This window comes from Chelonoidis abingdonii, chromosome 6 (genome assembly GCF_003597395.2).
Source record: "Chelonoidis abingdonii isolate Lonesome George chromosome 6, CheloAbing_2.0, whole genome shotgun sequence".
Taxonomy (NCBI): Eukaryota; Metazoa; Chordata; order Testudines; family Testudinidae; genus Chelonoidis; species Chelonoidis abingdonii.
Genome location: NC_133774.1, coordinates 41,173,722 through 41,201,024, shown reverse-complemented (window position 1 = coordinate 41,201,024; position 27,303 = coordinate 41,173,722).

Sequence of the window (27,303 nt, the reverse complement as noted above, 5' to 3'; positions counted from 1 at the left end):
TTGTTGATTTCTGTAAAATGAATGACCTAGTCATCGGTAAAACACTATTTGAACATCGTGAAATTCACAAGCTGACATGGTGTTCTCCAAATGGTAGAGATAAGAACCAGCTTGACCATATCATGATCAATGGCCAAGACTATAACAAGGTTGAAAAAAGAACAAGATAAGTTCATGGAGGATAGGTCCATCAATGTCTATTAGCCAAGTGGACAGGGATGCAAAACCATACTCTGAAGTGTCCATAGCCTCTGTTTGCCAGAAGCTGGGAATGGATGACAGGCAATAGATCACTTGATGATTACCTGTTCCACTCATTCCCCCTGAAGCACCACCACTGTTGGAAGACAGAACACTAGGCTGGATAGGCCATTGGTCTGACCCAGTATAGCCATTCTTAAGTTCTTATGGGTGGGTACAATGTGCAAAAAAAAGAAAAACATGCAACTGGAAACTTAAGAATTCCTTTCCACAGAGATAAAGCTTTCACAGAGATAAATTCTTGCACAGAGATAAAGCTAAGAAAGAGCCTGCTAAAGCTGCGTGCTAGACAACCCTTCAGAACTGGATGCTACCCAGGATCCTCAGTGGTTTTAACTGAGGCCTTTTCAGAGGGATTAATTAATTTTAAACTGATTACCTTGGAGTATATTCCAGCAAGGTTTGGGGAGCTCTTACATTTATTGGGCACCTCTTATATAATTGAAATCAGTTTCTAGATTTCTTTTTATCTTTTTCTTTCAACAGTTAAGGAATTGACCTGGTATTAAAAGTATCTCAACTACAATATCTGTAAAACTTAGTCTGTGAATTTTTGTGAGGGTGTAGAATGATATTGGACATGGTTTAATGACATATGCCTGTACCACTTCTGATAGTAATCATACCAGATATCTGCTTTTTCTCTCCATAAGCTAAGCAGGGTCAGTCATGATCACTACAACATTTCGCTGCAATGTCACTCTTTTTCTGAGAAAATACTGAATTATTCAAGGGCACTGTGCTGCTGGAGTTGCCATCTCTCATTTGAAATGAAGACTTGAGCTCTTTGGTGAACAGGATACCATGTAACTCAGAAGGAGCTTAAAGCTCCCCTTTGCATTCCAATGATCCTGGCCTGGTTGTGTACAAGTCAGTGCCTTGATGCGTATTGCCATGTATGATATCTTTTCGGGGTCCATTCTTGATATGTGTCCAAATCATCCCAGTCATCTTTCTGGAATATTAAGTACAGCATTGTTTCATGCCTTGGCCATTATCTTATCACTTCATTCTTCATTTTTTGCAGTCTTGAAACTGTCAGTAATCTGCACTCAGCCAGATCACTTCTGCAGTCGGCTTTCCTCATATTCCAAGATTCTGACCCATACTGCAGTATTGACTTGACAATTGTCTCATGTAATCTGATTTTCATTTTTATCAAAATGTCTTTAGTCTTCCAGATCTTGCAGTTTTCCCAAATGCAAGAGTAGCAGGTTCAATTCTCCTTTTTATGTTATGTTCACAATTCCATTGTATGATACCAGTCCTTCAAGATATTCACATTTTTCCATTGGTCTAGTTCTTTGATTTCAACTTTGATCTTTACCTTTTCCTCTTATCTTCCAGTTGCAATAGATTTTGTCTTCTCCATGCTGCTCTTCAGTCTGAATTTCTGCTTTCCCAGCCTACCTTGTCAGTTATTCTCTATAAATCCTCCTTGGTCAATGCTAGGAGGTCAATATCATCTGGGAACATAAGGTTATTCACTATCCTCCCATGTAACATGACACCTCTCATTTCATTTTTTAGTACTACTGCCATTACTGCTTCCAATACAAAGTTGAACAAAACTGACAAAAGAGTTGCATCCTTGTTTCACACCTATGGTCATCCTGAACCACAATACCAGCTTCTTGCCTACTCTCACCAGGCTCATCGACTTGCTGTAGATATTTTCTATCAGCTTGAACAATTTCTTGGGGATACAAACCATTCTCAAGACTTGCTACATCCCTTTCTGACAAATGCTGTCAAATGCCTGTTTCAAGTCTATAAAATGTGTTGTAACCATTTTGGCTGTGTTCTGTGTACTTCTCAGATATTGGTCTTATCACAAATAGCTGACCTACTTGTACTTTGCCTTAGTCTAAATCCAGTTCCCATTCCTCAGCAAATTACAAATTATAACAAACTGTCCTACTAAACTTCTGACAATTTAAAAAAAAAATCAGTTCCTAACACATCTAATATAACTTTCTACTTGCAACTTCAGGAAGCCTGGAGAAGTGTGAGAACTGAAATTCCAAAATTTCAGAAGTCCACACATCCCTAATAAAAACAGTACACTTTAGTTATCTGAAATGGATTTTTTAAACTGATGTGTATTCCATTTGGTTTTAATGGACATCTCATTTCACTTCCTTGATCGTTCACAGGATCTTCCTTTCCTAAAGTGGAGTTAATGTAATCAAACAAGCAAGTCTTACATCCATTTTCATATCTTTATGAGCACTCCCCGTGTCAAGCTTGTTTTATACCATCATTATTCAAATTCCTGTAATGTTATCACACTGAATACAAGCCCAAGAACAGAAATTGTATTCCATCTCCCATAGATCACTTTTCATATTCTGAAAAAAATCTCACAATACCTCTTCCGTGGAATGTGCATGTAATCAGCCATGCACCTGTACATAAGTTGCTTCTTTCTGCCTCTAACTATAGCACACCAGGTAAAGAAGGCGATGCAAGCCAAGGAAACAGAAGAGAAAGAATGAAGTGGGATGAGCACAAACACCTAAGTAAAAATGTAATAGAGTTTGGAACAGTTGCAGGATTCCAAGGCAGCTTTATTTTATTTGAATTTTGTATTGTGCCCTATCAAGATTCAGAACAAAGGTTTCCAAGAGTGGGTGCCTAAAATTAGGCACCTACATTTCTATTTCGACACCTTAAGACTGTCCGGTGTTTCAGAGGTACAGAGTACCAAAGTGATCCTAGAAAGAGAGATAATCAGAGCAGCATGTAGTGAAGCCTAGTTTGACCGAGACATCTTGAATGCAAGGAAGTGGGGTAGGGCAGAGAGAATGAGGTGAGAGAAACCTAAATGAAGATATTGATAAGTAGAAAAAACAAAGAAATGATGGATTTATAGAGATGTGATAGGATTTAGCGATGACCTGAATGTGATTCCAAAGCTGAATGTCTGGGATTCAAGGAAGATGGTGGAGAAGAGATGGATGCAGTTTCATGGAGCTCTTAATGTCTCCCATGGTGAAGAGGCTGCTGTCTCAGTGTTTGGGTGATTTATCCCTCTGGCCAATTCTCATAAACAGATAGCTAAGGGTTAATGTTTCTTTTACCTGTAAAGGGTTAACAAAGGGAACCAAACACCTGACCAGAGGACCAATCAGGAAACAAGATTTTTCAAATCTCAAGGGAGGGAAGTATTTGGGTGTGGTTTGTTTCATTCTGTTGCTCTTCGACTTGAGTGTGATCTCTCTATCTCCAGGCTTTCTAATCTTCTGTTTCCAGTTGTAAGTACAAAGGTAGACAAGACAGTAGGTCTATATGGTTTTGTATTTATATGTGTGTAGTTGATGGAATGTTTTAAATTGGATTTTCTTTTTGGATAAGGCTGTTTATTCATTTTTTTCTTTTAAGCCATAACCCTAGTATTATTGGTCACCTGATACAGAGTACCTATTTTATGTCTTTTTTCTTTTTTTATATAAAGCTTTCTTTTAGACCTGTTGGATTTTTCCCAGTGGGGAGCTCAAGGGGATGAGTCTGCAGCAGCTCACCAGGAATTGGCTGGAGGAGAAGACAGGGGGAAAGAAAATCTCTTTGGGTTAGAGTTACAAAGCTTGCATTTGCAGGGACTCTGAGTGAGGGTGAGAGAAACCTGATCTCTCTGGTTTGTGTTTCAAGGAATTGAAATAGGGTGGTCATCCAGGGCCATCCAGGGAGGGGAAGCCTGGGAGGAAGTAAAGAGGAGACAAGGGGAGGGGGTTATTTCCCTTTGTTGTGAGACTCAGGGCATCTGAGTCTTGGGGTCCCCCAGGGAAGGTTTGGGGGAGACCAGAGTGAACCAGGCACTGGAATTCCTGGCTGGTGGCAGCGCTATCAGATCTAAGCTGGTAATTAAGCTTGGAGGTTTCATGCAGGCACCCACATTTTGGACACTAAGGTTCAGAATCAGGACTTATGCTTTATGACACCAATAAAACATTAATTTTCCCCATGGTACTGCAGGTTGATAGTGCATAGGATTGTGTTCCAGTTCCACATAATTTTATGAAATAACCGCTCAAGGCTCAAGAGAAATAAAGCTATTAGACATACATGCTAGCACCTGTTTAGCTGTCTGATCACACTAAAAATCAAATGAAGATGTTTGAGTAAAGAATTTGCACCTGTGAAAAATTGCACCCACAAAATTGGAGGCCAAACGAAGGACCTTTACAAAAATCAGGACTTTCTGAAGTCAACAGGAACTAAGGTTACTCAGCATTTCTGACAAATCAGACCAACAGTATCTTTCTTGACCCTGGTTCATAACAGTTCATTGGCACTGAGAGCAGAATATGTGAATGAGAGCAGTTTTCCTGGCTTCAGGAGGTGGCAGCATCTGAAGTACTCCAAACGTAGGCTGCTCCAGTACATTCTATTCTCTTTATTATATATACTAAATCCTGATGAAGTTTTACTCTGCATGGAGCCACAGAATGCAAAGTTTGGGTAGGATATAGTTTCCATGCATGGCTATGTTTGAAATCCACTCTCAAGTATTACCTGAGGTTGACAAAATGCTTCACAATTGCTGGTATCCAGAAATATGTTAAAAGAAAGTGTTCTTTTGGTTGAATATGGTGGATTTGTTGAATTTGTGAAGGAAAGATAAATTACTTTAAAGTTATGCTATTTGATGACAAGTCACGTAGTTCTAAAACTGTACTAAAATATTTGTACCAGGTTTGCTAGAGATACAAAGCAACCCTCTCCTTCCCCACCATGTACTCCAACACAATCCATTCTGAATTTGTAATTGCACTTCTCCCTACCAGAAAAAGCCTAATGTTTTTGGTTATAGTCTCTCACTTAATAAACAATATCTCTCTGATCAGTGACAGGGCTCTATTGAACAGATGTCTAGCCTTTATCAATAAGACTGCACAATGACAAACAGCTCTCTCTTGAACATCACAAAGTTTACAGAATGTCCATAATATCCTGTGTGATAGCTATCATGTATTTTCATGTTATTGCTTTTAAGTAGTAGTCCACACAATTATCTGGAAAAACCTCAGTTCACATTGCCTAATGCAGTCCCTTCAGTAAACACTTCCTCCAGAGCAATGACAAGTATCCTACTGCTGCCCACCATTACTCTGACATTTACTTCAAACACTTCACCAAGATCATCAGAAATCTTCTTCTTGCTCCTGTGGTAATCTAGCCTCCCAGTCCCAGACCTGGACTTTAGTGTCCACAATCTGGTCCTGTCCCAAACCTGGACTTTTGCGTCCAAAATCTGGGGGCTTACCTGAACTCCCCCCAAGCTCACCTACCAGCTTGGATATTCTCGCTGGCACCAGACCAGGAATTGATGGGCCTGATCCCCCCTTTCTCTCTCTCGGTGCTCCCCAACCCTCCTTGGGGGCACCAGATTCAAATGCCTTGGATGCTAAAGCAAGGGAGAAACTCCCTTCCCCCCCCTCCTTCCCAGGGCTTGCCAAGAAACCGGCTTCTCTGCTTCCAAGAGATAAGCGTTCTCTGCCCTCAGGACAATTTTGAGATGCAAAAACAACAGCTTGGCTTTGCCTTTCCCTGCCTGCCTTTCCCGTGAGGAGACAGAATACCTGGATATAAGAGGTGATTCTTTTCCTTTCCCGTAGCCTGCTCTTCCTGCAAAGCAATAGGAAAATAGGCCCACAAGCCTCGGCTTTCCCTTCCCCCTTTGCCTCCCTGGAAAAGAAACTTCCACACACGTTTTAAAAGAAAAGTTTATATAAAAAAGATAAAGAAAATATAAAAAATAATCTTGCCATTAAGAAACTCCATACAGGTCCTTCTTGATAGAAAATATAAAAACAGTCGATTAAAGATAGCCCGATTAACCAGTCAACAATCAATCATACAGTTAAATAAACCCCAAGTCCCCATAGCCGAATTGCTGGGGGGTTCCTTTGTACTGCACAGATGTGTTGACACTGGAGATAAGATCAGTTAGGCAGGGAAGCTTGTTAACTCACAGCGAGAAACAACTTAAAAAGAACACAGCCATCCCATCTATTCGTACAACCCAAGTCCCTTGCCGAATTGCTTTGGGGTTTCTTTGTACTCACAGACTTTTGGTATAAGTATTTGAAATAAGAAGGAGTAGGAGGAAACCTTGATTTACTCACAGTCCGATGAAAACAAAGACCCAGTATCCAAATTCCCGCCTTGACTTAGAAATCCAGTTCTCTGATTGGTCCTCTGGTCAGGTGTTTGGTTACCCTTTCCAGGTAAAAGAAACTTAACCCTTACCTTACCTATCTATTTATGACAGCTCCACCAACTGCTTGGCTAATTAGCACTCATTTGACTGATTTTGGCACACGATTTGGGACTAACTTTTTCATTTTGAATCTGAAACCCCTTTTATGTTACTGTGGTTGCTACAGAGCATAAACCGTATATTTTATAGTTATTCACACAACATGAAGTTAAACTGTGGAAGTCAAAGAGACCAAGAACTCAACAAAACTCAGAAAGGGATTGGATACTGTAATGCCAGCTGCACTAGTCACCATTTGCCTCAGACAGAGCCAAAAGCCCTATAAAAATGACCTACAATTGCTTTTCTAGACACATTAAAAAGTCAACCTTCCTCTGCAGCATGGGTTCTGGGTCACTTGCAGGTTTATTTGAGTGTAAATGATGAATTCTCTGTAACTTGAAGTCTTTACACCATGATTTGAGGACTTCAGTAACTCAGTCAGAGGTTAGGAGTCTATTTCAGAAGTGGGTGGGTGAGGTTCTGTGGCCTCCGACGTGCAGGACGTCAGACTAGATGATCATAAAAGTCCCTTCTGACCTTAGAGTCTATGAATGTTAAGGTCCAACGTTGCTGAATCTTTCAAAGCTAGACGCAAGTGTTGGGCTCTGCTGGAAATTTGGGACTATCCCCAATAAAATAAAGCCCTGAAGGGTCAAGGTTACCCTTAGTCCCTTCATTGGTGCAGACCTAAATATTCCCCACCCTGGGCCATGAGCTGGTATAATTTGGGGGGAAATTCCACATTGTAGTGAAAGAAGCAAATGTTTCTCTGGCAGGCTGGTTTTCTGTTTGAAGTCATGCCTGTTTGTAGCTGCTCAAAAGTTTGGAATATTAGACAGTCCCAGGGAGATGGAGTAGAGAGCAGAGTTCAGATGAAGCAGTCAAGATGCATGATAAATACAACTTGTTACATGCTAGTGTATGTATTAAAGCTATACATATGTTATAAGGATATATATATATGATACACTGAAAAACCATATAATTAATTCTCTCCCCCCCCCCGCATCCTTCCCACCCCAAATGACTCTAGTCTGAAGCCCTATATAGAACTCACTAGATTCAGTGTTGAACCAAATTCAATGTCTCATGAGTCATTTGGGCTAGAAATAGAAGAATATTGACTTTCTTGTGGGACATACAACATATGCTACTAGCCCTGGAAGGCTACAAGACATCTGTTCTTGAAGCCACAATATTATTAGAGGGAGAAAATATTGTAGAAGAAACTTTACAAATTACATTCTATTTCTCTCCCTTTGTCATGTACATTTAAGGCCACGGTAACTAAGGTACGTGGCTTCGTGGGCAGAAGGATACACCTGATACCAATGTTTCAAACTCTCACACATTTCTAAAATATACATTTTGCATGTTGGTTGTATGCTGCACAAAGGTTGTATTAGTATTTGTTTTAATTGAGCAGTTTGATTACTCATGAATAATGGAGTCATCCCAAACTCATGCCCATAAAATCTTCATGAGACAATTTGTTGTGCCACTATTTCACAACTAAATATTTTGTAATATGGAATTTTTTTAAAAGTAGCAGAACATAAGTACTATTCAGTCTCTATTTTAATAGAAGAGAAAAGAAGTAGTACAATACAGTACCAGGGCGAGATGACTCCAAAGGTGAATGGCACTGTCCATTCACCTCGAAAGAGGAATTTGAGTTCTGGCTGTGCCAGAAATCAGGGCCTGCAGAAGAGCTAGTCTCCAGGCAACCTAACAAGTGCAGCTGGCGTGTAGTGGCTACACCTCCTGTCTGGTGGGAAGTCAGCAGACAAGCTCCTAACTCCAGCAGCAGTGCAATGGCTGCTCAAAGCATTTGCCCATGGCTGTGACAACTCCTGCCTGCTTCTGCCTTGCCCCCTGAATCTCTCCAGGTAACTCAGCTCTGATCCATGGCTTCAATTCCAGACTTCAGCTTTGACCCTTGGCTCTGGTATCTGGTCCCTGACTTTGGTTCTGACCCTCTGCTCCAAATCCTGACTTCTGACTCCAGCTCTGACCTTCGGCTCTGGCGGCTGATTCCTGCTCCAGCTACTAAGCACAACTGCCCACATCCTGGTCTCTGACCGGCTAAAGGTTCTAGTCTGAGTGCAGCGCTTGCCCCATCTGTGAATGTAACAAAACCAATGAGGCATATGTTACAGTAATTGTCAATCCCTGTTCAAGAATATCCCATACTACACAAAGTGCTATCATTTATCAAGATAGGGAAACACTACTGCATATTTTGGGTATCTAAACTTCTGTTACAACTAATTACAGTGAATGAATTATTTTTCCTCCCCCATGAGTACTCTTACCTAGCAAATCCTATAACCATCTCACTTACACTGCTTCTCTCCTTCACCATTTTGGTAGCCAAGGCAGCAATCTTCACACAAGAAAAAACTCCCTCTATTTTTAGGGGGAGTTTTGCCTGTTTGTGAACAGCAACTTTAGGCCTCCAACGTTAATCTCTTTCTAATCAATTTGGTTATTGCTGTAGTATTTACGAGATGTTTCGTGATACATCACAAGACAAATATAGATCGCTCACACCCAATGACTCAGACACATCTACGGTGTTCTATACTTTACTCTCAATTATACTGATGTAACTAAGAGCGGAACTGGTCTCTGTATTTCAGATATTTGCAGTGGACATCGTGGGTGATACTTTGTTATATTGTGACATATTATGTAGGAATTCACAAGTTAACAGGTGCCTCACTCTACTTCTCTTATCCTACAATGTCATATTCTACAGAATAAGAAGCAAGGCATCATATAGTAGAAAAGAGTCTTGCATTGTGTAATGTTATCTATGGCATTTTACTGAAATGATAATATGAACACTTTGATATGGCAGAAGATCAATGGAGTAAGAGAGGCAAAGATACACAAAAGCACATTACAAATAAGAACTATGATAAGGGATGAGATACAGTCATGGACAAGGATAACAGTAAAAGAAGGAACAGTATTTCCCTCTGCACCATCTGAACCTCTCTCTACACAGGGATAAAATACCACACAGCTGGCACAGGTCAGCTGACTTGGGCTTGGGCTTCCATGCTGAAAAATCACTGTGTTGATGCTCCGGCTGAAGCCCTAGCTCTGGGACCTGATTTTTAGCCCCGCAGTCTGTGAGCCTCAGTCATCTGATTCTGGCCAGCCATGGCCATGCCGTGGATCTTTTATCCCTCTGTATACATATCTTATGTCACATCACTCTCTCTCTTGCTCCCATGGGGCCTGGTAAACAATTAAGCTTCTTTAGAGGCTGTGTTGGTGCCTGGAGGCGTTATGTCTTTGAAATGCACAACATCCCTAAATCCTGAGGGGCAGGAGTTCTGAGAGATGTATAATATGTGCAGCCACAGCACTGCCCAGAGCTGATAGTAAGCCTGGGGCATGGCTCTGATCCTGCTGCTGTCTCAATAACCCTTCTGACCACTTTCTGCTGCCCCTTATGCTGTTGGGAGTAACAGCCAGTCGCACCCCTCCCTTACACAGCGGAGCCCAGCAGCTGAATGATGGCTGAATCCTGTAACTTCTCTCCATCTAATTTATTCAAGCTGAAGTTGCCATAATTCAGCCCTAAACTTTTTTTTAAAATTAAAAGTATTAAAGATTATAAAGGAGACCAAGAGAGGTAGGTTGAGATAAATATAAAGGACTTGGCATTTTCCTCCCCAGCAATTCTTTGTCATACAAATCCTTTGACTCCTAAATATCTATGCATTACCAAGCTTCCCATATCATACACCACAGGCTAGAGAACAAACAGAAAAGGATACCTCAGAGTCATACAGTATTTTGTTTGGTTATGTCTGCCAATACTTCTTTCAGTGACAGTGTGTTTTAGCCACAATATGATTTGTTACATAATGCCATAACCTTTTTATTTTAAACTGTGCCCCGAGACAGAATAGATTTTTGTTTGGACTAAGCTATCATATTTATGGGCACTCACTTGTAGTTTTATTGGAAAACCAAGATGAGTTAGAACTTCAATTTGACTAGGAAACTGCATACAGGGAGAGCGTCCTATATTAACATAGACATGTTTGAACTATTTGAGTTATGTAGGTTTTTATTACCGAAATATTTTATTGACATTTTCAAGTATAAACACAACTACTTGCAGTGGAAAGTAGCTTAGATTTTTAGAATAATATGGTATTTTTCAGTAAAAAAAAGACAGTGTAAAGTAACACACAAACATTAAATTCAATTAAAAAACTTAAAGGTGATGGACGAACAGCTCTAGAGATTAAAGTTCCACCACCCAGTTTCTGTGTTTAAAAGGAAAAACAAGAGAAGGGAAGGGATCAGTTCTTGGTCTGGTTCTCTTCAATATCTTCATCAATGATTTAGATAATGGAATAGAGAGTACACTTGTAAAGCTGGTAGACAATACCAAGATGGGAGGGGTTCCAAGTGCTTTGGAGGATCAGATTAAAATTCAAAATGATCTGGAGAAATGGGCTGAAGTAGAGAGGATGAAATTCAATAAGGGCAAATGCAAAGTACTCCTTTTAGAAAGGGACAATCAGCTGCACACAAACAAAATTGGAAATAACTGTCGATGAAGGAGCAAGGGATCTGGGGACCATAGCAGATCACAAGCTAAATAGGAGTCAACAGTGTAAAACTTACAAAAAAAAGCAAACATCATTCTGGGATGTATTAGCAGCAGTGTTGTGAGGAAGACACAAGAAGTAATTCTGCTCTACTCGGTGCTGATTAGACCTCAGCTGGAGTATTGTGTCCAGTTCTGGGCACTACATTTCAGGAAAGATGTGGACAAATTGGAGAAAGTCCAGAGACAAGCAATAAAAAGGATTAAAGGTCTAGAAAACATGAACTTTGAGGGAAGATTTTAAAAAATAGGGTTTGTTTAGTGTAGAAAAAAGAAGACAGAGGGGACAGGATAACAGTTTTCAAGTACATAAAAGGTTGTTATGAGGAGGAGGGAGAAAAATTGTTCTTAAACTCTGAGGACAGGACAAGTAGCAATGGGCTTAAATTGCAGCAAGGGCAGTTTAGGTTGGACATTAGGAAAAGTTTCCTAACTGTCAGGGTGGTTAAGCATTGGAATAAATTACCTAGGGAAGTTGTGGAATCTCCATCATTGGAGATTTTTAAGAGCAGGTTAGACAAATATCTGTCAGGGATAGTCTAGATAATGCTTAGTCCTGCCATGAGTGCCAGGGACTGCACTAGATGACCTCTCAAGGTCTCTTTCAGTCCTATGCTTCTATTATAATAATTGACTGTTTTTTGATTCAAATAAACTTTGCAGATCAAGGCCAAGTTTTTCAAACTGGGTGCCTAAAGTAAGGCTTCTAAATCCATATTTAGGCACCTATATAAATGCCACTGACTTCTGAAAACCAGACTACTCATTTAGGTGCTTAAACATGGACCCAGAACTTTACTTTGCCACCCAGCTTTGAAAATCTTGGTCTACATCCTTGACACCTGTCCCTGAAACGACGACGAACAAGTACAAACATGTATTTAACACATCTTACCATAATGTAGTTGTCTCTGTCTTTTCTTGAACCTCACTCTTTTGTATTTCTTTTAATCTTTTCTGTATCTCAATTTTCATTCTTTTCTTGTCTGTGTTCAAATTTCCTTTTCTCTCATTTCCATCAATTTGCTTGTTCCCTCTTATTTATTTCTCCAGGCCCCACATACTCTACTTTCTTCTCACTTTCCTCAGCCCATTCCTCTCAAATTCCTACTCATGAATCCCTTCTGCTGGCTGCATTTACTTTCTGACGGGGGAGCGCTCAAACTACCCGAACACAAGCTACACAGTAAAACCACAGATCTGAGAACAAAGATTTGTTGTTTTGGAAATGCAGTGTCTAACGTGCAATTCTATGCTGAGAATTGACTCTATAAAAGTGGCATTGTGGGGTCCCTGCTTAATTGTCCCAATTTCCAACCAAATGTGTTTTGTTTACAAGTAAAAAACAAACATTTACCATTGATTCCAGAGGGACCTGAGAGCTAGGAATATATTGGAAGCTTTTGAAAATCCCTTCCTAAGTTTCTAACTGCCAACCCTACAACCTGCCTTGGGGATCTAAGGCTTAAGTGGGTTCTTTCCTTCTTGAACATCAGCACTAATAAGGATTCTACAAGCTACACTAGACCCTCAGTGACAACTAGTACCCAATTGTCCTCAAATTATGTCCCCCAGAATCACCTGTGTAATCCCATTCTCTTCAGTGGGTTCTCATGATTTTAACTAATTGGAATTTAGTAAACTACTGTGTGGATGATGCACAAGAAGGAAGAGAACCCAGCTTACTCTCATAGCAGATTTCACTGGGACTACTCATGCAGTTCCTTGCCAGCCAATGGGAGCAAGAGGTTTACACAGTCTGACTGTACCCATCACCAACACAAGCTTAACCTCTAATCTTATCATAAGTGACAAAAGAAGCGTGTTTGGCGGTTTCAACTAAATTCTCACAGACTACTGCATATCATCCAGAACTGGAGAAGCAGGGATATTGTAAATCAAGGCTGAGGTGTATAGGTGGAGCCATATCAGCAAACTTGCACAGTTTTCAGAGCAGCCAAGTCACACCATTACAAATATCTTTTCCCGATTTTCAGTAAACAATGTTTGATTTCTCTTGTGATGGTCCAAGTAAATAATAAATATTCCTGTCTTTGTAGCCATTTTCTGTTAGCTCCATTGAGTTGGATCTTCGCAAAACATGTCTGTATTTGTGGCACATTCTGTTTGTCTTGCTACCTCAGTTAACAGTGATGACTGTATAGAATATTGACATTGTTTTCTATGCACCCTCAGACTCACGTGGATTTCAGTACAGATTAACAAGTTTGGTTTGGTTGATACTTTGGACCAATTATGTAAATTATTCTTATTATTATAACATCAACAGGCAATTAATGATACATGTAACACTGGCTTAAGAACTGTACATGGAAAGGTAGAAGTATTGCAAAATTAATGAATGTCTTAAACCTTTTGAATATGGCAAGTGGTGAAATACCAATTTAACACAGTGTAGGAATCAGAAACAGCATCCTGAAATACATTACAGTAAATAATGAAAGAAGTTCAGAATAAAATATTAAAACAAAATACTCTGATATGCTCTGCTACTTTCAAATCTTCTATAAAATTTAATGGAACATAAGAATGCTAATAAAATGACAGACTGGAATAACGTAAGTCTGATTCTAAAGCTACTTTCTGTCATTTTACCTCTTACTATTTATATCTGATTTATACAGTGTAAATTAAACCAGATTACTTTTGTTGATTCTTTATTGGTAGTAACACATTATATTCTAATTTAGTGAGTGACTTTTCGTGCTTACGAAAATAAGGAGCTCATATACCAGATATAGTGGGAGTAGATGCTGTGAACACATTCCCATGAAACTCTGCCAATGTCCATACATCAAAGCATTCCCAGAAGCTCTTCTGCTATTCTAGGTGTGGGCCTGTTCTGAACTAAAACTTTGTGCTTTTTGCCATGTGAGTAATCTAAGAACTCAGGCAAAGACTATTACATGCATTTCATCAGTGAAATGAATTAATATTTGAGCCCAGAGGTAGTGCCTTAAACCTTTAGCCACAACTGTGTCACTTGTCACAAATATAGGCCTTGTTCCTGCAAAGATTTAAGTAGTCTCATTAGAGTCAGTGGGATGACTCACAGTGTGTAAAGTTAAGCACATGCATAAGTCTTTGAGGATCAGGGTCATAGACTCTGAACCTTCCCAGGAAACATTGTTAAAAAAGGGCTCAGTTGTGCCTGGTCTTGCAGTAAGGTCTAAGGAGAAGAAGGCAAAAGGAGCCTACCTTTCTCCCCTATGTCTCTGTCTATGAGCACCATCGCAATTCCTACATACGGAGTGGCTGCAGTTAATTTAGAATCCATACATCTGTATAGAGTAAATCCAGTCAGTCTCTCCTGCAGTAGACAGCTGTGTGGGTGTAGTTCACCTCTCCAACAGCTATGCTGCCATGCCTGAGTTTCCTTGAGGAAGCCTGTCTTTTCCAAGCTGGTGGGGTGACTTGGCCCTCTGGCCAGATGAAATCTCCTCCTCTTCTGGGGTAAATAAAAAGCCAAACCACAAAGTAACTGTCCAACATTCCTTGGCCGGTGCAGGGGCTCCACCAACAGAACGTCGCCTTCCTTGGGCAAAGCAGTCTCTTTCCCTTTACTGGGCATTGCTCTCTTCTCTGGGTCCACATAACCTTCCTATCCTGTTTAGTCTAGGCATAGCTATAATCCTTTCTTGCTTTACCAGGGCTCAAATATCTTCAGCCTCCCACCACAGGGTTTCAACAGCATCTCTAGTTATCAGAGTTGGCTCATGCCCCTCGCTTTACTAGGAACCTGGCTCTGGGATCCTAAACCACAGAGCAGTTCTTTGCCCTAACCCCAAAACTGCCCTGTTTCATTTCTTCCCATGGCCACGTCTTAGGAGGCAGTCTCCTTCAAGCCCTTCCTCAGGCCTCATCAGCCGATCTCTGTTCCCAGCTCCCTCTCCACAGAGAACTATCCTAGAAGGGCTTTTCCAACCCACCATTCATCAGGGCTCTGTCCCCACACTCCTGACAATAGGAGGGCTTGCTCTGTCTCAGCAACTTGATCTCTGGGTTACAAATATGCAAGGAAAATTAGGCACAGGTGAGGACTTGATTTCAACTCCTTTGAAACACGTAACTGTTACAACTCCTGTAACACGAGCATTTTCCAACACTGAGTTTCATGTACCATTGTGTAGCCTATTCACCTAACTTGATTAAGATTCTTGAAAATTCCTATGATGTTTGCAAATTTTGCTGCCTTACTGTTCATCCTCTATTCTAAATTATTAATGAAGATATTAAACACTGATTCTGATACAGAATCTTAAGGCACCCCTCTATTAATCTTCTGTCATGTTAAAAACTGACCACTTATTCTCTCTTTGTTTTCTGCCTCTTCATTAGCTTCTAACTAGGGCTGTCAAGCAATTAAAAAAATTAATCACAATAAATCACGCTGTTAAGCAATAATAAAATACCATTTATTTAAATATTTTGGATGTTTCTACATTTTCAAATATATTGATTTCAATTACAACACAGAATACAAAATGTGCAGGTGCTTACTTTATATTTATTTTTTATTACAAATATTTGCACTGTAAAAAGCAAAAGAAATAGTATATTTCAATTCACCTAATATAAGTACTGTAGTGAAATCTCTTTATAATGAAAGTTGAACTTACAAATGTAGAATTATGTACAAAAAATAACTACATCCAAAAATAAAACAATGTAAAACTTTAGAACCTACAAGTCCACTCAGTCCTACTTCAGCCAATCGCTCAGACAAACAAGTTTGGTTACAATTTGCAGGAGATAATACTGCCCACGTCTAGTTTACAATGTCACCTGAAAGTGAGAACAGGCATTCACATGGCACGGTTGTAGCGGGCATTGCAAGATATTTACATGCCAGATGCACTAAAGCTTCATATGTCCCTTTGTGCTTCAACCACTCATTTAAGAATTAGCATGATGACGGGTTTCTGCTCGATAACGACCCAAAGCAGAGCAGACAAATGCATGTTCATTTGCATTATCTGAGTCAGATGCACCAGCAGAAGGTTAATTTTCTTTTTTGGTGTTCGGGTTCTGTAGTTTCCACAATCAGAGTGTTGCTCTTTTAAGACTTCTGAAAGCATGTTCCACACTTCATCCTCTCAGATTTTTGGAAGGCACTTCAATTCTCTAAACGTGGGTACATGCTGTATTATCCTTCAGAATCTCACATTGGTACTTCATTGTGTTTTGTCAAATCTACTGTGAAATGTTCTTTAAAAGTACATGTCTGGGTCATCATCCAAGACTGCTATAACATGAAATATATGGCAGAATGCAGGTAAAACAGAACAGGAGACATACAATCTCCCCAAGGAGGTCACTCACAAATTTATTTAACGCATTTTTTTTTAATGAGCATCAGCAGCATGGAAGTATGTCCTCTGGAACGGTAGCCGAAGCATGAAGGGGCCATATGAATGTTTAGCATATCTGGCATGTAAATACCTTGCAAGGCCGGCTACAAAAGTGCCATGCAGATGCCTGTTCTCACTTCCAGGTGACATTTTAAATAAAGAAGCAGGCAGCAGTATCTCCAGAAATATAAACAAACTTGTTTATCTTAGCAATTGGCTGAACAAGAAGTAGGACTGAGTGGACTTGTAGGTTCTGAAGTTTTACATTGTTTTCGTTTTTGAGTGCAGTTATGTAACAAAAAAAATCTACATTTGTAAGTTACACTTCCATGATAAAGAGATTGCACTACAGTACTTGTATGAGGTGAACTGAAAAATACTATTTCTTTTATCATTTTTACAGTGCAAATATTTGTAATAAAAATAATATAGAGTGAACACTGTACACTTTGTATTCTGTGTGGTAATAGAAATCAATATATCTGAAAATGTAGAAAAACATCCAAAAATATTTAATAAATTTCAATTGATATTCTATTGTTTAACAGTGCAATTAATTGCAATTAATTTTTTTAATCAGTTAATTTTTTTGAGTTAATCACCTGAGTTAACTGCAATTGATCAGCAGCCCTACTTGTAACCAGAGACAGAGTTTTACCTCTCACCTCACAATTTAAGTTCCTTAATAGCCCTTTGTGTCCAAGGTTTTTTGAAATTCTAAATTATGTCAAATATTTTCTCTTTATCTGCTAGTTTGCTGACTTGCTCAAAGGATCCTGCAGAGTAGAGAGGCACAGTTTTCCTTTTGTCATTTCCAAAACTGGATTGCCAAATGTACTTGCTCATTATTACACTGATATTCTATGAGGAGCTGCTCCGACTAACGCTGGCTATAGCCCTTCTGCTCCAGATGGATGCTAGCTGAGGTGCTAGATGCTTGGCTTCTAGAGTGAGCAAATATGAAGCCGTAAACTTCAACAATTGTAAGAGAATGGATCATAGTGGCAAGAAGCCAAAAAGCTTTATTTCCTCCAAAGGAGCAGGGTATTCCTGTGTGATTTCCAGAGCATTCAAAGCTCTCTTGGGATCCTCCAGTTTGTGGGAGACACTATCTTACAGGCTTTATTCAGAAACTATGGAGGCTTTATTCAGAAACTAGGCTTCTGATGGGATCAAGCTATTACTTGATACTAAAAAAGTACTTAAACTGCAGATGATCTCAGTAAAGTTCTTTTCACTGTGGGCAGGCCAGCACTAATGGTGAGGAACTAAAGTTGACAGTTCTTTACTACTGAAAGAATTTCTGTTTGCAGTGTTGTTGCAGCCTGTTGGTCTTAGGATATGAGAGAGAAAAGGTGGGTGAGGTAATATCTTTTATTGGACCAACTTCTGGTGGTGAAAAAGAGACGCTTTTGAGCTACACCGAAGAAGAGCTCTGTTTAGATTAAAAGCTTGTCTCTTTTACCAACAGAAGTTGGTCTAAGAAGAGATATTACCTCATCCATCTTGTTCCTCTAAAAAAAATTTCTGGCATTTCTCCCTCTAAATCTATACAAAGTAGCCCATACGATGTGGGTAAGAAGTAGTAGGGTGGGGCTGAAGAGTTTGTATTCAGGCTTCTCTATTGTTATAATTGTAGAAATCTGTTTTTTAATATTTTGTGCAATTCCATGATTAACAATTACATGAAAATACACACATTTATATGATTATAAAAGCTCTGTAGGAATACTACTATGATGTGATGGGTCTTACTGGAGTGTTTTATAAGTTAGAATACGAATGAAATTTTCTAGAGTCTCATTTATGAATTAAACACCATTTTTTTTCTTTAATATAGCAAACAGGCAGAGGTAACTGGGAAATAAAGTGGCAAATTTTGGAGGAGCGGAGGGGGGGAGCCACTTGGTAAATTTATATTTCAGATTGTTTTGGTGATCTGATGTGGCTGATCCATCTCCTTAAGAGGTAAGCTTCTAAAAATATTTGCCAAAGCTTGTTCATTCTCTGCTCCCTTTAGCATTCTGGGGTGGAACTTTGAATCTTTTGATAATTTCAGATGTCACTCACCTCTATACTTCCTATCTGTCCCCATGTCTCAATTTTTTGAAATAAGCAATTATCTCTGCTCTTCCTTTCAAGGAAGGAGGTAAATCCTTTATTTTCATTATCTTGAGCCTCTAACTCCCTGTCAGATTTTACAGAGCAACTTCCCTTAAATTGCGCTTCTGGGTATTATAAAGTTTTGTTTTGTCCATTGCTTTTTAAATCTCAGTTTCAGGTCTCCTGTTTCCTAGAGGCAGTATGGATTTGTTATTTATCCTTAATATTGTTCTGTATTTCCATATATCAATTCTTTCAAAAAGCCAGTGGCTTATTAAAACAGTGTCTCGAGGCTGGCAGCACTGGCAGACAGGAGGAAACAAAGTTTAAGCCTTTAATTATACATGTGTATCTAGTGTTGTTGTAGGCATGTTGGTCCCAGGATATGAGAGAGTCAAGGTAGGTGAGGTAATATCTTTTATTGGGCCAACTTCTGTTGGTGAAAAGAACAAGCTTTGGAGCTTCACAAAGCTCTTCTTAAGGTCTAGAGAAGAAAACTAGAGTCTCCAAAATTGAATATATGCTCATTACCTTGTGACATAATGACATTACCTATAGCTAAAGAAAAGTCCATTTGTGCTGAAAACATTGCAGATGTAAGGACTGGCAGGACTTGAGTGCAGGCAACCAACATTCCCAGCTGGCAGCAGCTGTAATGTGGGTACCCCCTGCAGCCCACAATCCACAGAAATTGCATTCCACAGGAAGTTCCACCTTGACTGATCTGACAGACAGTTACCATAGTGATCCCCAATTGGATCCTTGATCATATATAAGCCCATGGAGTGTATCAGGAAGTTTAGAATCATATAAGTTACATACACCTCTTTCTCACTTCCCCTTGGCAAGCACACTGCATGGCCAAACCACTAACCATGGTGAGTTCGGCTAGGAAGGGGGGAGGTGCAAAATGGGACAAAGGATCTGGGTGGTTTCAGAAGGGGATCACCTACGAGTGCCCAGGGAATGACCAGGAGGAGGCACCAGACAAGTGATGAGTGGAGCACCCCTAGACAGCTTGACTCCTGACTCTGACTCCAGCTTTGGCCCTCATCTTGACTCTGGCACTGGCCATGACTCCCTGGCTTTGGCTCCTCGCACCCAAGCGCCTGCCACTAGTTCTGCCTACCTTTGCCCAGGATCCTCACATGCTGTATTTATGAGGCACTGCCACTGAGTAAATAATTAGTATTGTAATTACCCTAAAAAATGGGGGGGGTGTTGTTTGTGATCTTTGAGCAACATACATTCTTCTCAAATTTAAATATTATTTGAAAGTATTTGCCAAATGCGTGTAACTAATTCTTGGCCAGAAGATTGTTCCCAAGTAGGTCACTGTGAGTATTTGATGTTAGGAACATATTCATTAGTTCTGAATTGACATACAGGCTACATGGTATAATTTCTGTTCTTGACTAAGTAAAATTGTGAGAATCACTTTTATGGTGCAAACCCTGGAAAACTGATTCTAAGTTTCTGATTTCAATGTAAAAAATATGTAAAAAGTTGCTTTGGACATATTGACTGCCCCCCCTGCTTCTTTCCTCCCTTCTTTTGCACTTGGTGTAAGTTTTCCATTGTATGACCAAAAAACCCTATTTCAAAGTATCAATTTTAAGTACGTTTGAAAGGAAATTCTTGTGCTAAATAATTTTTCTTAAACACAAATTATGTACTAACTGCAGTAAAGCACAACAAAATCTTAGACAGTGAGGGGGAATTTAGAGGTGATAATCTGCATCATTGCCCTCTAACTGCTCCAAATCTCTTCAACAACAGATATTTTTAACAAAAGTTGATTGTAGTCAGTTTTCTTCCATTCATTTTGCATTCCCCAAGAGTCAGCAAAATCCAATATTTATGTGCAACTACTGTACCTTATGGAAAGTTTCTTCTGAAGCAGTTAAATCTGATTATATGATGATTGCTCATCATTATTAATTATAGCTAGGAAGTAAGATGGAAGTAGTGAACTTTGAAGAATTAGTAATTAATCATTTACTTTCTGAAGCAGCAGCATTCAAGCAAGACAAGTAAATGAGTCTGGAAAGCCCTCAAAATGTGCACCTTAATTATAAATATGCTGCATTTGCTAACTCAAGTCATAGCATGTTCAACTGTTCAAATCTCCTTAAAATCTGTAAATTAATCATCATAAAGAGTTTGGAAATAGGCAATGGAAAAATTTATTTTATTAAACTATAGCTAATACCATTGACTACAGATCTAACAATGGATTTGAGATTATCTTGTGAACTATAAATGGAATTTTATAATTGCTGAGCTGTCAAATAAAACAAAACATTGGTTATGTAGATAGGTGATGAGTCATGTCCATGTCGACAACTTGTCTGTCAGTCAGTAATCTTATTATACAAAGGATCTAAATATCCATGAAAAAACAGATTTTTGATGGATAGCTAAGCTACAGGAATAGACTCCATAAAGTAGGCAATCTTCAAACAGCCAGGATGGCCTGGCCATGGTTAGAATCAATAAGATTTCTTTTTTTAACTTAACTGGTGGGCTGTTTACAACTTTTATTCTAGATTTGTTTTCTTCACATTATAATTTAAATTCTATCCAGATTAAATGCTATTTAAAGCATTGACAATATAAAAATGCCAGCCTGGTTGTGGGTATGTAATAGGATTTAATTATCAGTGGAATAACAGCTTGTTGTACTTGGCTATTATGCTTTTTATACTCATACAGCAAAGATCCCACAATTACCCCTAGACTGTAAGCACTTTGAAGCACAATGCCTAGCCCAATAGGGTACTGATCAATGAGTAGGGCTGGTCGGTGCTATAGTAATAAATTAATAATAAAGTAATGTAACTTGAAGATGGCAATACAGCACAATCATGATCAAATATTTAGCACCTATACAGATCACACCTTATTAGCAAACCAGTGGATGCCCTGAAATGAGAACTTCACACACTTCCTACTGCCTCAGGGTAGAATATTCCCACTGAGCAAATGGTATTGGGTGAGAATCATTCCATCATTTTAAAAGTACCATTTTTGGTAAATGAATCTTAGTACGTACAATATATCAAAGCTTTTGTGAACATGGCAGTTACAAAAAGCAGATCTCTTGGCATTGGTCATACTGTCTCAGGCTGTGAGCCTGGCCAATCAATACTTAGGAAGCTTCCAATGAAAAGTCAAGCGCTGTAGAAAGAGGTGGTGTCAATTCAATACCTATAACTTCTAGGTCAGTACCAAGTCAACATCAAAACAGGATTTACTTTTAGGAAATAGTGACATAAGCTGGTGCTCGGTGATAAGTAAAACGATAAGTAAAGTAAAGTAAAGAGTACCTGGCCATTAATGATCCAATAGCATATCTTGTAAGAACAAGGGTACAAGCCTTAGTGTCCTGGCCAAATTCCTTCAGTTGGACATGGTGGTATCTCCAATTTCAGACAAATAATTGTGTGTAGTGCTGTTGTTCACTGTTAAATAGTTTTACCCCAAAGCTGGCTGTACTTTAGCGATGGCTAAAATAATTACTGCATAAACAGCATTCAGGACCTAATCATTCATGAGCAACCCAAGGTGCACATTAGGTTAGAAATGGAGCATTCCCACAGCTTCTCACTGTGTTAATGGTCAATGCAACAGAGATCTCTACAAAACAAAAACAAAACCATTTGTTCCCCCTCAACAACTATTTCTCTTCAAGACTCCCATTTAAAAAACAACAAAACTCACAGATCTACTTAGCTACATGCTAAACTCCTTATTTGATCACACTGCTTTCACTGCTTCCCACTGCCATTCAGATTATAAACACTTTTGGTCAGAACCTTGTCTTCACATCTGTATGTAGTGTCTAGCACAGCGGTCCTCAAACTGTGGGGCGTGCCCTGTTACAGGGCATGGAGGAACGCTTGGAAGGGCATGGCTGGGGCATGTTCTGGCCCCAGCTCTACTCCCAAGCCCAACCCCAGCTGTGGTCCCAGCGCTGGCCCCTGGCTATGGCCTCAGCTGGTGGCCCCGACCTGGCCGTGGCTCCACTCCCAGCCACAGCCCTGACCCCAGCCCCAATCCAGCCATGGCTTTGCTCCCGTCGCAGACCCATCCTTAGCCTTGGCCCCTGGATCCCATCTGCGGCTCTGGCCCTGACCATGGCCCTGCTCCGAGCCACAGCTCTGGCCTTGACCATGGCCCTATTTCCACCCCACCTCCTGTGGGGAGCAGGGGGCATGGACAGAGGTAAAGGGGGAGTGTAATGTAAAAAGTTTGGGGAACATTTGTCTTGCACATTGTTGGTATGCATCAGTTGAATAATTTTGCCCAAAAATTGGGATTGGTAGGAGGTAAATACATTCCTTTGCAGCCCTGCAAGAAAAGTCTTCCTCAGTGCCAGAATGAGAAATTTCGTAGCTGATTTTTTTTCCTCATCCATAATTAGTGGCTCTCCTGTGGAATGTGGAGATGGTCAATATTATTGCTGGAGGCTCTGGGCTAAATCCCATCCTTCAATCAAGACCACCAGACAAGTTCTTCCAAAACTGTAGAAACACTCCAGCAAACAACTGTTAGCACTAAGATAAAAATTTGAAGTTATATTGACAAACCTTAAGGCAATTATATGTTCAAGTTTCCATTTAGAGAAAAAATTCAAATTGTTATAAATTGTATTCTGGGTCATTACCAGACTATCAGTGGGTTGAAGGAGGAAAGAAATGCCAGAAGAAAGTAAATTATCAACAGGTAAGAAATTTCTCATTCTGCTGCACAGCATCTCTCCTCACTCATCACAGATAGGAAGTAGTGAGAAGTGATTCCCCCGAGTAGGGATGAAGAAGAAGAAAGCAGAATTTTAATGACAATAGTAGAATAATATGAGCGAGATGAAATTCCCCCCATATAAAGCAAAAACTCAGTAATTGAAAAAATTATTTGCAAAATAAGCCAGTAACATCTAGCACGTTTGGTCCCCCTCTCAGTCTTCTTTGAGGATATCCACATAAAGGTTTCAGGCTTCCTAGCTGTCAACTCACTCCAGTGGAGACCCATGTCTCTTTCTCCAGACTGGAGGTTTAGGCTTGCAATTCCTGTGCACTTCACAGGTGCGCTAACTAGGGTCTAGTGCCTGTGGCTAAACTTTCTCCAGAGGCTACAACAGTGTATACCAGTTACCCACCAGCCTTCAGAAAGAAAAACACATTTATTCTTAAGGTAAAAGCATTACAGAGAAAACATAAAAAGAAAAAAAGTTTCTGTGCACATGCTAAAAGCTTACCAGTGGTCTCCCATCAGTTTTATGGGGTCCAGAAAGCCAACATCCTTTTAACAAGGGTTGCAGACCTCCCTTGGGCAGAGGATCCTGTCCATTTGATGAATCAAAAGGCCTTTGTTAGTTTAAACTCAGCCATTTTATACGAAAAGCCTTTTCTTTATCTGTTGGTCTCTGGAAAACCCAGTTTGAACCAGTACATGCAAACCTCCCCAAGGGCTGTACATCTCAGGGGGAGGGGCAGGTGTTACAGACTGAGTGAGTCACTTTAATCATCCCTCACTGTTTTTAGTCCTTGGAGGAGCTGTGGAAACCCCCTGCCCCCAGAGTTGCGTACAATCTCTGGCTTACAGTGATTCTAAACCATTCATAAACTTAATGCAATGTGGTCCCCAAAGATACTGTATATAATTGCATCTTCCTACCAAAGGATGCCACTGCAGAGGAACAGAAACTTACTTTGCAAATCTTTCTCAGATGAGGCAGAGACACTCTCTTCACACAACATAATTAGGGACTGTGGAGAGGGAACATTGATTCCCATCTGTGAATGGTTTCCCAGATGCCTAAAATGCCAGTGAGTATAAGACTTTAACATCTTGCCTGTAGCAACTGTGAAGCTTTATGGTCCTAGTAATTTGGATGGGAGTGAAATGAGTATGTTAGGTTTGGCACATCTACTTCACATATCTTTATGGCTCTAGGACAGGGGTGGGCAAACTACGGCCTGTGGGATTGCCAGCGTCGTGGCACAGCAGGACCTGCGCCTCTCACGGAAACAGCTGGCACCATGTCCATGCAGCGCTGCGGCCCCTGAGAGGGGTGGAGGGCAGAGGGCTCTGCGCGCTGCCCTCACCTGCAGGCAATGTTCCCACTGCCCCATTGGCCGGGAACGGGGAACTGTGGCCAACGGCAGGTTTGTGGGAGGTACCTGCAGGCGAGGGCAGCATGCGGTGCCCTCTGTTCCCCCACCCCAGGGGCTGCAGGGACATGGTGCTGGCTGCTTCTGGGAGCAGTGTGGGGCCAGGGCAGGAAAGGAGCCTGCCTTAGCCTCACTGCCATCCCGGAGCCACTCCAGGTAAACGGTGCCTGGCTGGAGTCAGCACCCTGAACCCCTCCTGCACCCCACACCCAAACCCCCTGCCCTGAGCCCTCTGCCACACCCTGCATTCCCTCCCGCACCCCAACCCCTGCCCCAGCCCTACATTCATGCCCCTGCATGCAATTTCCCCACCCAGATGTGGCCCTTGGGCCAAAACATTTGCCCACCCCTGCTCTATGAATACCCAAACCTTTCCAGAAAAGGACTGGAATAAAGTGATCACAGAGCTATTTCCCAAGAAATGTGGAATCTGAGCTCCTTTCCCTGGCAGAGTGAAGATACGTGGGCTAAAAACCAGACAGGTACAATCCTCATTTGGATGACTGAGATGGAGCTTCACAGAAATAACAGAGTACAGAGAGAGGCTAAGGCTATGTCTATGTTCCAGTGGTGCAGATGCACCAGTAATGCTTCTGGTGAAATGCTCTAGGCCAACCGGAGAGAGCTCTCCCATCAGCTTAATAACTCTTGCCTCCACAAGAGGTGGCAGCTATTTGTGGTGTAGATGTAGGTGAATTGTGGGAGAAAAGCTCCAAACAAACATTCCTTTAGGGTAGAAAAGCAAAAGAGAAAGGGTTTAAATCCTCATTTTTACATCACTTGCCCATTTACAAAACTAATTGCTGCCTTATGAAAGGTTGTCTCTTAGAGACCAGGCACCAGTTCACACAATCTTCCTGAGCAGGCTGTGAGAGGTTCACATTCTTGGGAATCATCATGCTTCTAGTTGAGCCTTTTCATCGTGGCTTTGTGTGGAGGGGAGGTCCCATGTACTGGTCCACTTCAAAGCCCCATACCCTGGCAGAGTGAGTGCCGCCTGATGGCAGCAATAGCAGGGCACAGCTTGCCCTGTAACAGTCTAATAGCACTGTTAGATTATTAGATACAGTAGTGCCAACCTCAAGAGATCAAAAATCAGGTTAGAACCCCAAAATCGTAATTTTTTAAAAAAGACTATACCATGTTTTTATCTGTTTTTTGATCTTTGAACCTCCCTGCCCATTCCCACTCTGTGCATGAGACAATTGGTGTTGCCCACTGTCCCAAATTTATTGAGCAAAGTGATTATGGCCCCCACAGCAAAAGCTCTCCCATGCCTACATCTCCCCTCTGCCCTATTAATTTTGCACCACCCCCATTAGCTTAGCCCACCCTCAGTTCAGCCCATCCAGCCCCCCGAACAGTTCCTCCCCCAACCCTTATCAGTTCATTACTTCCATCAGTTCAGCCCCAGCCTCATGGATGCTCCTCCTGAGGTTTTTCACTCCCCTCTCACAGGACTGAAGGGGGCTATAGTAGGGTCCCTGGTCCCTCTTGCATCCTGGGGGGCAGCTTCAGGGGCTCTTCATACCCCTCTGCCTTTCTCAGGCTGGGGGCTGAAGGCAGGAAGAGAGGAAGGGGAGGAGTAGAGGTGATGTCCTGTCCATTTGGTCACAGAAGGAGAGGAGGAAGATGCAGAGCTGCCCTTACCTGCAGGGCTCTTTAGACCCCTCCTCCCCCATTCTCTCTTATAATAATAGCTTCCTGTTGCTACAGAGAGCATGCAAGCACTGCCAGAAGCAGCTCTGATTGGTTATTTTTGCCCCAGGGGAAGTGGGCCGACAAACAGAGGACTCAAATTCACTAGAGGGCTAGATCTTCTGGCATCATCCCAAGACTAGCTCAACCCCAGCTAAAATCATGTCAGGGATGGGGGCAATTGCAAGAGCTGACAGAACTATGGATGCTTGCAAGACTTCCCTACTGTTGTTGAAGGGGGAGAGGGAGCTTGCTGGAGTGGTGCTGAACAAGAGGGTTAGAGCCTCAGTGCTCCCACTGGTGATTCCTCAGTTGAAGACAAGGAGAGAGGAGCTGGGAGCTTAAATGAAGTTGCTAATACACAAAGATAAATAAAAATGAAAGTTATAAAACTTGTTACAGTGCCAGAGGCAGAATTTCTGGTGGACTAAATTGAAGGGCACAGCTTAGTCCTGGAGCCTCCAGTAACAAATTTAAAAATGTTATTAAGATGATAAAAAAAAAAGTGAACGGTACAGAGTTTAAGCATAGAAGTTTCTGGTTATCAGGGAACAACATACAGATTATCGAGGGTGCAAAGTTTGGTTTAAGATCGGGTGGCATAAGGAATACATAATCTGTAATATCCCCGACTGGGGGTAAAAGGTTGATAGGTCAAAGTACAGACATTGGGATATGAAGGTATGAAGTTAATAAAGTGGCTATGTTCGGTGTGGTATTAAACCACCTCCAAATTTCCCAAGTGGAGGGGTTGGGGTGTTACACATTTGTTATGAACCAGAAGAGAAG